We start from the raw sequence: 13,032 nt of genomic DNA on the forward strand, positions 1-13,032 counted from the left end.
GCAATCAATCACAACGTGGCATACGCAGGTGCTGCCTAGATTTCGAGGCCTCAGAAGCTGAAAGGAAAACCATGAGTAACAGTTCCTGGAAGTCTACAAGTCTAATGCCTAAAACCGATCCATTGTTAAATTCAACTCATGATTCAGAGACAAATACTTCATCATCAGTCGCTTGTGAAAAGGGTGCAACTTCTGACTGCAAATCAAATTGTTCCGTTAAAGAGAGAAATAGGTGCAGGCATTGGAAGAATTTCTCATTCTACAATATGACTCGAGGTCTGCTCAGGCAAGGTCTTGTCTCGATGTCCAGTATTGAATTCTGCTGATTATTGCTTCAGCCATGGCAACTTATTTGCCAACTGCCTATCAGAATGGGACTACATCTCCTGATTGGCTTAACGAAGGAGACAATGTATGGCAAATGGTAGAGGCCACACTTGTGAGTATGCAGAGCATGCCGGGCCTAGTCATCCTATATGGCAGCATAGTAAAAAAGAAATGGGCTGTAAATTCTGCTTTCATGGCACTCTATGCATTTTCTGTTGTCATGGTTTGTTGGGTTACATGGACATATAAAATGGCATTTGGGCATAAATTGCTTCCTTTCTGGGGCAAGGCAGGTCCAGCACTGGGCCAAAAGTACCTCATTGGAGTTGCCGACCTTCCTGCATCACAGCGCAACCACCATAATGGCACCATGGAGACCGTTATGGTCGCACCTTTATTTCCTATGGCTACCATGGTGTTTTTCCAGTTTTCTTTTGCAGCAATAACATTGATTTTATTGGCTGGTTCGGTGCTAGGAAGAATGAATATCAAGACCTGGATGGCATTTGTGCCATTATGGCTCACCTTCTCATATACAGTAGGAGCTTTCAGCTTATGGGGAGGAGGATTCCTTTTCCAATGGGGTGTGATTGACTATTCAGGAGGATATGTCATCCACGTCTCTTCAGGCATTTCAGGTTGACTGCAGCATCAGTGTTGAATATCTCAGATGCATTGCCGATGGGTGAGAAACAAGTGGAAATGGAAAATGAAGAGAAGTCCGACTGATAAACGATTCTTGCATTCAAGGGTCTTCATGTATTCAAGCAGTGCAAACATACTTTGTCTCAACATATGGAATGAAGTTATAATCTCGGTGAAAGTATTTCGATGCAATTGCCATAGATGTATTCTGTGATTCGTTTGAAACAGCTCAGACCGATGCATGGTTGGGAAACACCTATGTCTTTTCGGCTGGAGCTGAATTTAAACGTATGTACACGTGTTCCTCAGAAACTACGTGGCTATCTCCATACTGGGCACGCAAAGGTTGCCCTTTTAAACCAATGCGTTGTTCAGAGGGATGAAGGGCGCATAATCATACGTTTTGATCCTGCTAAATAGAGTAATGAATTTGTTGTGATTGGGTTGCACGTGGTATTAAAGGAGAATTGCAGCTGGGTGCATTCATTAAAAGCAAAATTTTAATGGAAAACCATTTTTATTGAAAAATTAGTTTTTATTCAGATGACACATGTAAAAGAAAACTAAAAAATTTGCAGAGCGGCCTCCAAATAGATAGTCCATCAGTAGATAACTGAGATATCTTTAAAGACAACTGGTCAAACTGAATATTGTTTGCCATATGAGACTCTGGGAAGTGATCAATTCAAAACGGACAATCGTGATAAGGAAGGCTTTTATGCTAATATTGTTCTAGATACAGTTGAATGCAAAACTGTGGCTGGAAGGGAAGAAACCACAAAATTATGTTGAAGATATTATCATACCCCGAAATAAATAGGCAGTGTGCTATTTAGAAGAATCATGGTGTATAGAAGGAGGAGCAACATCAACAAAGCAAAGTACTGAAGGTTCAAAATTATTTAAATGTTGCCCTACGAAAATGTGTATAAGACTCTCACCTACTGAGTATGATCTTCTGAATAACGATGATTGTACTTTGTTGAATCCTCCTATCAGTAGGATAAAATACTGGGATAAAGCTACCAAAACGGAGTTGAAAGAAATTACTGAAGAGGCACATAAAATGCATCATTGTGGATCTGTTTCAAATATGTCCTCATTCATTGATCGTTTGCGATTCCTTGCGTAAGTTGGTAGCTTTTGCAGTACTGTGAAGGATAAAGTCTTATTTCCAGCCATTGATCAGAAAATTAGAACACGTGTCTCCTTAATCAATGAGGATGGAGCGGAGAAAACACAAACTGAGAATCTCCGGAGCCTCATAGAAAGAATGCACATTCCTGGAGGAAACCTAAATACATATGAAGTTTATTGTAAGTTTTATACACAGGCTGACCTGATAATAAGGAAAATTCAACAGAATTTTCTTGGTGAGGAGATTGAGGTGCTTCCTCTAGCATGTGAGCATTACAGTGTTGAAGAGCAACACACTCTTTTCTATCAAAGCCTACGTATGATGCCATTGAAATTACTGGAATGTGTTTTACCATGGCTTGTTGCAATGCTGAGTGAAAAGGAATCAAAGGAAATGCTTCAAGACATGTGCCTAGCAGCTCCTATCGCTAACATGCGTCTATCTACACTTTTCTCTGAATGGGCTTGCAAAGGATATATTAAAAATTACTCCAGATATTTACAAAGAGAAGGTGATTGTAGACTTGTTTCCACAGATATAGATGAAAGGCCCCTAAAACGACCTCACTCTTGCAAAATAGAACATGAAAGTTTTACTTCTGACCAAAGTGCTCCAGTGAGCCCAATGATATGATGGAGTGGGTCTGGCGGTGTGTTCTTAAACAGTAGCTTAAGAAAGTCTTGGCATTTGTTCTGGGGCCTATGTCAGCTGCTATTTTATTGGTAAAGGCCACACTATTGCCAAGTGGGGTTGATCTTTCCCTACTCTCTATCCTCATTAAAGCTGTTGGTGAACAAGAGATGCTAGTGCAGGTTACAACATTTGTTTCTCTAATGTACGTGTGCATCTGCACATATTTTCCTCTTTTCAAGCTTGGAATGTTCACTTTATATTCCTTGACACCTGGCCCTTCATTTCATAACATCTAATGAGCGAAGTGGTTAAATTTCTTCCCTGTAGTAACAAAAATGGCGAAGGAAGGTGAAAAGTCAAAAAACTAAATGCCTAAATATAAAACAAAGATATCTACAACAGAGGAATGGGGTCCGATTTCCTATATTTGACTTCAGATATGCTTTGCAGCTACAGTTGTTGCCTTTTCTATTGGTCATCAAAGAGTTTCAAGTGAAATAATGAGACGTTGTTCTGTCTATAGAACAGATGTGTTATCACTGAAAATGCTGTAGTAAAAATTTTTTTAGCTTGGCTTAAAGTCAGGGTATTTTCGCAGCGCCAGAATTCTTTTTAGCAGTTTCGCAGCGCTACCTGTTTGAGTGGTTTCGTAGCGTGCTACGAAACTGGGGATTTGTTTGAGTTTTCAGTGAAGGTCCAAATCCTAGCATGCTTATTGTACAGAGTTCTTCTTCCCTCCAGGAATGTTGATGAGAGCAGTGGCAGTATGTTCAAGGAGACACCTTATGATGATGCAGCTATTGTAGGATTGCCATCAAATACATTAAGGGAGTTATCTCTGAATTCTGGCTCATGGGTGATTGTGAAAAATGTACATACTAATGTGGGAGACTTGCAGGAGATTTTGTGTTGAATCCTCTAGACAAAGAATCTATTAAATTTTATAAGTCATAGAGTGTTTGATATTTGGGATTGTCTTTTCACAATCTGTAACTTCTTTCACAAAGCAGGGCGCCACAATGGATTGAAAGATTTGAAAAATATTTATGATAAAGTTCATGTTCCCGTTTGTTGGGTATTGGTGTTCAAAGTTGGATTAGGTAATAAAGGGGCTGCGCTTGCAAATAGCATTTCCAATTGGCTAAATGTGGCACTTCTATCAATTTATGTTAAATCTTCCCCTGCATGCAAGAAGACATGGACATCTTTCTCAAGGGAAGCTTTATATGACATTACAAACTTTCTTAAGCTTACTATTCTATCTGCAGTAATGCGTTGCTTGGAATACTGGTCTTTTGAAATGCTTGTTCTCTTCTCCGGTTTGTTGCCTAAGCCTGAACTTGAGATATCAGTTCTCTCCATCTGTCTTAGCACTGATGCAGTTGCATATATGATCCCCTTTGGCGTGGGTGCTGCTGTAAGTACACGAGTTTCCAATGAACTAGGAGCTGGACGCTCACGCACTGCACAGTTATCAGTGTGTGTCGGGGTTTGTATGGCAGTCAATGAGGCTCTTATGATAGGATATATTTTATTCTCTATCAGAAATGTATGGGGCTATGCTTATAGCAATGAAGTAGAGGTAGTTGAATGCATTTCAACCATGATGCCACTGCTTGTACCCTCAACATTTATGGATGCCATCCAAGGTGTTCTATCAGGTATTGCTAGAGGATGTGGATGGCAAACGTTGGGTGCCTATGCAAATCTTGGGGCATACTATGTGGTTGGCATGCCTATAGCTGTCATTTTAGCCTTTGCACTGCATGCTGGCGGTAGGGGACCTTCGGCATTTGAGCACCTGTTCTGTTGCTAAGAACATTGCGCTAACAAAGGAAAATCTTATCAAAAATTTATCACTGCTGCACAGAAAAGGATATATGGGAGCACCCAAAAGAAGTTGATCAGGTTTTGGTTAAATATGAGCGCCTTCAAAAATTTCGCATTCATACTCCAAGGTATGCACTTGTGAACAGAGATTACCCCTATTAAGAGTTGAACTACTTTGTGGAGCAAGGGATTTTGTTCAAAACCATGCATAGCGAATTATCAAGCCTTTTGTGGAAAAAACCAGTTTATGGAGATGATCACAGTGTCTATGGTTTAGTGGCCAATCTTCTGGCTTATCATATGTTTTCGAGCCTCTTACACTATTATGGAGGATTGAACCCGCGTTATCAAAGGCAAACAGAGCGAAAAGTTGTAGAAGGACAATGGGATTTCCAAGAGCTAAGGCCGCTGCATTACTTGTATCATTTTGTCCGACAATATCCATATGGAGGAGGCGAAGGCAGATATGAAGAATGCAGTTCTGAAAGTGTTCATGTCGAAGGTCGAGGAAGCTAAAAGCCAGAACCTTTATCAATATGAAGGTTGAATCAATTTTGGAAGATTTGTCTTCGGGATTATTAGAGTCTATGAAGAGACACGTCTTTGGTCCCGTGGAAAATTCATGGAATAGCTTAATGTATGGGCGCAAGTGTTTGATGAAACAGACGTAGCTCATTATCATCGTGGCCTAGCTTCATAAGACCTCTTTTTCTACGCAAACAGGTGGCAGGGGTGATCAATAGTCACTGTTGTTATAATGAGACATCTGGCAATTCTGTTTCCAGGAATTCGTTCACTTGAAATAAAGACTCTCATTGGAAATATATACGCTATATATCTATTTGAAGCTACGCAACAAGCTGTGATATGAACCGGTGAATGAAACTGTGATATCTATTATAATAGCTTGATATGTGGGCGCAAGTGTTTGAAGTCACTTCAGGTAGAGTATTTGCTGCTTGGAAGAGATCACAAGGTTGAATATGAGTTGCAAATGAATTGCCTAACAAGACAGTTCCAAGGGCGCAGAGGATTTTTAGAGCATGAGCATGTATCAGAGCAGGAAAAGATGCTCGTTGCTCGAAGATTTGCAAGGAGTGATCAATAGATGGAACAGTTTAGATCTTTTCGACTCCTTCTTCATTTAACATAAGCTCGAGCTCATCATGTCAGCTTGTAGAAGAACTCTGTTAAAGGCTGTCATCCTTGGCAATAGTGCGGTGGGTAAAAAACTTGCTGATGAATTAATATACAAATAAGAGTTTCGTGGCAAGACTGCTACCTCGAGCACATTAGGTTTATTACCAAGATGAAGCAAGGAGATACTTCCAGCAGCTTATTAATGCTGTTGATTACTGCCATAGTAGGAGTGTCTACCATAGGGACTTGAAGCCAGAAAATTTGCTTCTGGATGCATATGGAAATCTTAAAGTATCAGATTTTGGCCTAAGTGCACTGTCTCAACAAGTCAGGGATGACGGTTTGCTTCACACTACTTGTGGAACACCCAATTATGTTGCTCTTTAGGTCATCAATGATAAAGGTTACGATGGGGCAACTGCAGACTTGTGGTCATGTGGTGTCATCCTATTTGTTTTAATGGCAGGTTACTTGCCTTTTGATGATCCAAACCTTATGACATTGTATAAAAAGATATATAAAGCAGATTTTACGTGCCCTTCATGGTTTTCTTCTGGTGCAAAGAAATTAAGTACAAGGATTTTGGACCCAAACCCTAAGACACGAATTACAGTACCTGAGATTTTAGACAATGAATGGTTCAAGAAAGGTTATAAGCCACCCAAGTTTAATGAAGAAGAAGATGTAAATCTGGATGATGTTGATGCTGTTTTCAATGATTCAGAAGAACATCTTGTTACAGAAAAAAAAAAGGAAACAAAACCAGAGGTGATGAATGCATTTGAACTTATCTCCATGTCCCAGGGTCTCAATCTTGGCAATCTCTTTGAAATGGACATGGGTATGGTTAAGCGAGAAACGAGGTTTGCATCTAAACGCCCTGCAAACGAGATAGTATCAAAAATTGAGGAAGCTGCAAAGCCTCTTGGATTCAATGTGCAAAAGAGAAATTACAAGATGAAGATGCAAGGTTCAAAGACTGGAAGAAAGGGTCATTTGAATGTAGCTACAGAGGTATTTGAAGTAGCTCCTTCTCTTTTTATGGTTGAAGTCCGCAAGGCTGGAGGTGATACCTTGGAATTTCACAAGTTTTACAAGAACCTTTCGGCAGGCCTAAAAGTATCTCCAGAAAGCATAGGAATCCGGGCATGCTGTTTGAGTTTGTTTTTAGGAAAAGCTATTGACATTGAAGCCTGGCAGCTAAACAGGATTATTTGCAAATTGTTGTTCATTTGTTGGAATGAGGATGATCATTAATAAATGTAGCACAGTGTTAGCAGAAAACCAGTGAGGGGGACTGTGTTTTTAAATCACACAGCAGTTTCGTAGCGCGCTACGAAACTGCTGTAGGTGATGATTTAAAGCGCAGGGCAGCTAGTGTGATACTGTGAGCAGCTAGTCTGACACGGTGAGCGGGAGTTGAGGAAGAAGAACAGCTGTCTATCAAATACCACCTACAGCACATCAGAAGCCTGGCATCATTCCATATTTGGGGTTATTAAAACATTTGGGAGCAGGCTGCTATACTTTAGGAGAATGTTGGGAGACAGAAGCCGATAAATAGGAGCACACCTTCTGGTCATTAAATGAGCTATCAGCGCTTTCAAGCATCCCAAGTCAGCATCCATTGCATCTGTAGCTCAGCCATATCAGATTAATCGAAGGAGGACAGCTGTCAAAGCATTCAAGAAAGCATCCAGCATACGAGGAGAATGGAATTAATATTTTAGTTTGATTAGGATTGTGTGTAATTACAGTTCAGCATGTTTGTAATTAATGCATTAGTTAGAAGCATGTAGGAGGAGTTAATAGGGCATTCGAGCTCATTCTAGAGAGGAGGAATGTATTCCTATATATGGTGAAAACTAGGATGTAATAGGGGTTGGATACTTTATAGAAAAACAGTGTTGTTTTGGGCCATTGTAAGACCTTTTTTGACAGTAATAGTAAAACAGAGTTATTCTCTTCTCAAGATTCTCGAAGGATTGTCATGTTCAAATGTAGTGATGATGTGTTATACTTTATGTTATTTTATAGTTTTGTTGTATGCAATCACTCAGAATTCATGATTATATGCTCTGACTTCCTGTGTATACAGCAAGCTATGTTTTGGTGGAGTATGTTTGACATGTAATGCTAAGAGCCTTGATTTCCATGAGGTCACTATGTTTTCCTTGTTTACTTGATATTATAGACTCCATAGCCCAATGAGAGCCAGTTTGATGTGTTTCCAACCAGTTATGCTTTCATAAGTGAATAAAGAGTTAGCCATCTAGTGTTTGAAGGATTTTATCAAGAATTGTGAGAGAGCCCTCTCTGATCAAAGAGGCTAATCTTTGGTCTAAAGATTGGTTGAAATAGTTACATGAAATCATGCTTGATTGCAGCCCTCAGCTGTGATTTTGTGATAACAAGATGGACGGTTCATTTCATATCCTCAGGATTTTAGTTGTAACAGCTCCCCATTTGGATCGATTTGTTTTCTCATAGTGGAGCTTAAGAAATCATTTGTAAAGGGTTCTGAGTTCTGAGAAAAAGTGTGGGAAGAAAGAACCCAGCACTATCACTGTACAGTTTTGACAGAGAAATAATTAAATGGTGCAGCTCTGATTTATAAGATTCTTGCGGTATGAGTTTTGGCATGCGTTTTTTCTCTGTGTTTCATATGTATCCTGTGATGTTTTGCAGTTCATTCATGATCATTTCCAGCTGAATACTTTTAAGTGAGAAAGGTAGCATTTAGTCATTGCTCTGCCTTGAGGAACTGTTCAACCTTTATGTATTTTCTTCTGCCTAGAAAGGATTCATACATTAATGCCCTTTTCAGCTTTCTTTAGCAGTCTTTTCACCCCATTTAAATTCAATTCGATTGCTAAAACCTCATGCTTATCTCGCCTTATGAAATATCATGCACGTTTGGTTAAATCTCTGCTCATGCTGTCCTTGTCCCATACAGCCCAGCAACTTAGTCATTAAATCAAATATCCCTCATTTAAATTCATTTACTAGCCTAAAATCAGTTCCCATTGTAAGTTATCTTGGACTCTATTGATCATTTTATCGAGATAGGCCCGGAGAGAGCCCTCTCCTGTCCTCGTAGGGCTAGCTACAAGGCTAATCTTGGTTTTATGTTGCCTTGAACCTGCCTTCCTTCAGCCTGAGGCAAATTTGAGCGCTAACATAGTGGCGACTCCGCTGGGGATGAAAATGGTTTGCTTGAAGATTGTTTTGCCCCAGTACATCTATCAAGCTCAGATCTGATGGTTGATGGTGAACGACGATCAGACATAAGAAGACGACTGAAATCATTCACCTAGCAACTCCTTTCACTGAAGAATCCAACAACTGGTGCTTCATGGTGACTCCACTGCAGAGAGATCAGAAGCTTTTACATTTTCAAGATAGATTGGATTGCAAGAAGATACGCTCCCATGAACCGAGATCACATCCCAGGTTTTCCAAATAAAATGACCAAGGTAGATTGGTCAAAGAATTTTCCTGTGTTCAGAAATGTGGAAGGTAATGACGCTGCTCTTCATCTGGTGAAATTTCACATTCACGTGTATAAATAAAAGATCGATTTTCCTGAAGACTGTTTGATGAAAGTGTTTATGGCTACTCTGGAAGACAAAGCACGATCTTGGTATGAAAGTTTGCCACCTGCTTCCATTTATTATCTAAAGGATTTTCATTCCATATTCTTTGAGAAGTATAAAGAATCTTATCCATCATTAAATTTAGTTCAAGATTGTTGCAAGCATGCTTATGGTTTTATTGAGAACCTTGAAAAATACTATGAGGATGATAATTTTACGAACGAAGAAATCATGGAAGCATTGTATGAAAATCCGTTTCAGCAGCCTACAGAACTCTTAGAGGAAACTTTGCAGCAGGATCAAAATCAGCAGGTTAAAGATTTCCATATGACTGAAAATGAGGGAAAAGGAAGTCCTATTTCGGATCTAGTTGAAATAAATGAGGATACGCAAGAAAATGATGTTCCAATCTACGAAAATGATGATGATAAACCAGATCGAGAGACGGATTGTGATGAGGAAAAACATGTTGTTCCGGATCTCATAGAAGAGAATTGCATTGTTGAGGTTGCCTCAAATGAAGAAGACAGAGTTACAGGCCTAACTGCCCTCATCTCATCAGAACACAACCTTCCTACCAAGGTAATCCAGTCAATTCATGAACAGCAAGAGGATATCTTCGTTCAAGTAGGTGAAAAAGTTTCTCTGGATGAATTTATGATAGATGATAGAGATGTCATGCTTGAGTTTCAAGAATCATCTGAAGTTGCTTTTTTCGTGATTGATGAATGTGATGATTGTAATGAGAATTGGGCTGTCATATCATGCCAAGATGATCAGAAATATATTCAGACTATAGCCGACCAGACCATTATGGATTCCATGTCAGATTCTTCTTCTTATGTTTCGTGTTTTGATACATTCTTTGAAGAGGAAATCTGCTCATCAACTTGTTCATAATTTTTTGAAGACCAGGAACGTGCTCTTATTTATGAAGAAAAATCAGAAGCAAGAGAAAAAGACATCTCGTTTTATCAGCAGGAGGTGGGAATGTCAAATCTTCATGTTTTTCAAGATCCTCTGGCAAGTTTGTTGCAGCCAGCAGTGAAGGTGATTATTGTAGTGTTTAGTGATGAAGAAGATCATGGTAAATTAGCTTTTTGGAGACCCAGTTACAAGCATCTATAGTTGACCAGCAGATCTAATCAAGGGAATCAATCAAGAAGGCATCTGCTTGATTGGTTACATTGGCATTTTGATATAGTTTAATGGTATACTATCTTGCAAGAAATGCAGGTGGTCATGTACTACCACCAAGCTTTAAGTTTTAAGTTCAGTTCTTAGTATTTTGAGTTAGTTTGTTAGAGTCAAGTTTTTTTTTTAGTCATGTCAGTTTGCATTGAGTCAGTTTGAGTCAAGTTTCAGTCAATAAATTGAGTCATGTTGGTTTTTCGGTATAATGGACTCCATAGCCCAATGGACGAAGGAACTGTCTAGCTCTTCCAGAGATCTGTTGTTCTTGGCACCTCCATGGAGCGGCAACTGCCATCCAAATTGGAGCCAATGTTAGACTTAGGCTTGTCAGTCCTCTATCAGATTCAAATTCACCAAGGTTCATTTCTCATCAGTTGCAGTCATCAAATGCCATTTTGGTCAAAAAGAGTCATTTCAATTCTTGAGTCCTGGGTTTTGTCTCCAAAAGTGTGAAATAACGCTTGCAGGCCAGAGGGACGTTCAGTAAGTTTCACTTCAAGATTCACATTATTAATAATGTTGAAGGAAATTTCTTCTTCAAAACAGAGAAATTGTTAAGTTCGTTTAATACATGATTGATAAGATTTTATAGTTCTTCAGGCAGCCCTGCCCATCTTGCTAGGTTCAGCAGCTCCTATCCCTGCAAAGAATCAACAGAAGAGTCATCATTTTAATCAAGCAGGACACTAAAAAGAGCAAACTTCGATATTACCCATATGACATAAATTGAAACTATGAATGGCCTCCACAAACATGGAAAGACCCATCACTTGCAAATGCAGAAATGGAAGGAGCATTTAGTGACAATAATCATGTGGTTCAGATCGGAGAAAGCAAATAAGGAGTATGCACTCAAAGATAATTGCGGAGACAAATGAATCTGGAGCAAAATTAGTGATTAGGGGTAAACTGGGCAAAAAATGTGCTTGAGTTTTCCGGTGTGGCACATAGGCTGAGTGGCACGACGCACTGGGTGCGCGCGGCGCACAAGGGCCTTTTCTGCAGTGCAAAATTTCATGGGCGCGGCACACTGAGCCTCAAAAGAATTTTTTCACCATTTCTTCCTCAAATTTCCGAAATGACTCAAATTTTCTGCTACAAGCCGGTTTTATGGGAGATCAGGTCGCTACCTATTTCTCACAAACGATGTGAGGGGAAATTACCATTGCTTTGTCGCATGGTGAATGACGGAGGCGATCTGCGTTTCATGTCTGCTTTGCGGGCATTCAAACGCCGAGTTTCCTATGCAGATGTGGTCCATGAAAAAAGAGTATATTGGAGAACAGTTTAAACGTTTGCGTATGATGTCAAAAGAAGCATCTGGTTCTCTACTTGTTGGAGAGAAGTCCAATGATGCAATGGTTTCTGGGCCTAAGAAAGTTGAGTTGTCCAAGCTGCACAGATACATTGATACTCGTGTTGCTGATATTTATCCTGTTACAAAGCCTGGTGATAGGCTTAAAATACTTAGCTCTAAAGACAAGATCAAGGATGCTCCTTTGTTTCAGAAACAGATAAAAGAGACTTCTGATCAGTGCAGCAAAATGAAAGACATGGAGATGATTGAACAGTCAAATTTTCTAGAGGAATTTCTGGGTACTGGTAAAATTGCCTCTGAAGCTGAGACATCACAGGGAGATGAGGAAGGCACCTTTTCTTTGAACTCAGAAGGAAGCATGAAAGCTTCAGCTATCAGAAATATGGGACATGTTGGTCAAAATGATACTAAGGGGTTGTCAAGTGTCTGGTCAGATGTAGATTGTCACCATTCTAATACACTATTGTTTGCAAACAACTGTGAAACCTCAGAAACAGATGGCAGCCATGATGAAAATTTGGTGGATCAAACAACAGGTAGTTTTGCCTACATTCCATCCAAAGGCTCAACCTGCGAAATTGAAGAGTGGTAGAAGGCATCATCATCCGCAAATTGCTCAGGTGCTTTATTTCGGCAAGGATTAAAAGACATAGTGAATCACTCTGACAGGGCTTATAGAGAAAGCGGTCTTGATAGTACTCCACAACTGATGTATGACTCTTTCCTGGACACAAATTCAACTGGTGATCCCAATGTGAAGTTTGACAGTGAAAAAAAATGCGTAGTGGAACAGCAGACCTCTTTTGGATGCAAGCGTGGCAATCAATCACAACGTGGCATACGCAGGCGCTGCCTAGATTTCGAGGCCTCAGAAGCTCAAAGGAAAACCATGAGTAACAGTTCCTGGAAGTCTACAAGTCTAATTCCTAAAACCGATCCATTGTTAAATTCAACTCATGATTTAGAGACAAATACTTCATCATTAGTTGCTTGTGAAAAGGGTGCGACTTCTGACTGCAAAGAAAATTGTTCCGTTAAAGAGAGAAACAGGTGCAGGCATTGGAAGAATTTCTCAGTCTACAGTCTGACTCGAGGTCTGCTCAGGCAAGGTCTTGTCTCGGTGTCCAGTATTGAATTCTGTTGATTATTGCTTCAGCCATGGCAACTTATTTGCCAACTGCCTATCAGAATGGGACTACATCTCCTGATTG

General features: G+C 39.8%; 3 pseudogenes; all 3 read left to right on the plus strand.

Annotated features, from left to right (window-relative positions):
* Nucleotides 1-340: 340 nt before the first annotated feature.
* Nucleotides 341-970, plus strand: LOC149168190 (ammonium transporter 3 member 3 pseudogene; annotated as a pseudogene).
* A 1,275-nt stretch (nucleotides 971-2,245) lies between these two features.
* LOC149168191 (protein DETOXIFICATION 16 pseudogene) lies at nucleotides 2,246-4,559 on the plus strand (annotated as a pseudogene).
* Nucleotides 4,560-6,118: 1,559 nt separating this feature from the next.
* LOC149168192 (CBL-interacting protein kinase 23 pseudogene) lies at nucleotides 6,119-11,193 on the plus strand (annotated as a pseudogene).
* Nucleotides 11,194-13,032: the final 1,839 nt, after the last annotated feature.

This window comes from Pinus tabuliformis, chromosome 4_2 (assembly GCF_031772625.1).
Source record: "Pinus tabuliformis cultivar Carrire ecotype Pingquan chromosome 4_2, CPIR1, whole genome shotgun sequence".
NCBI classification, from domain to species: domain Eukaryota; kingdom Viridiplantae; phylum Streptophyta; class Pinopsida; order Pinales; family Pinaceae; genus Pinus; species Pinus tabuliformis.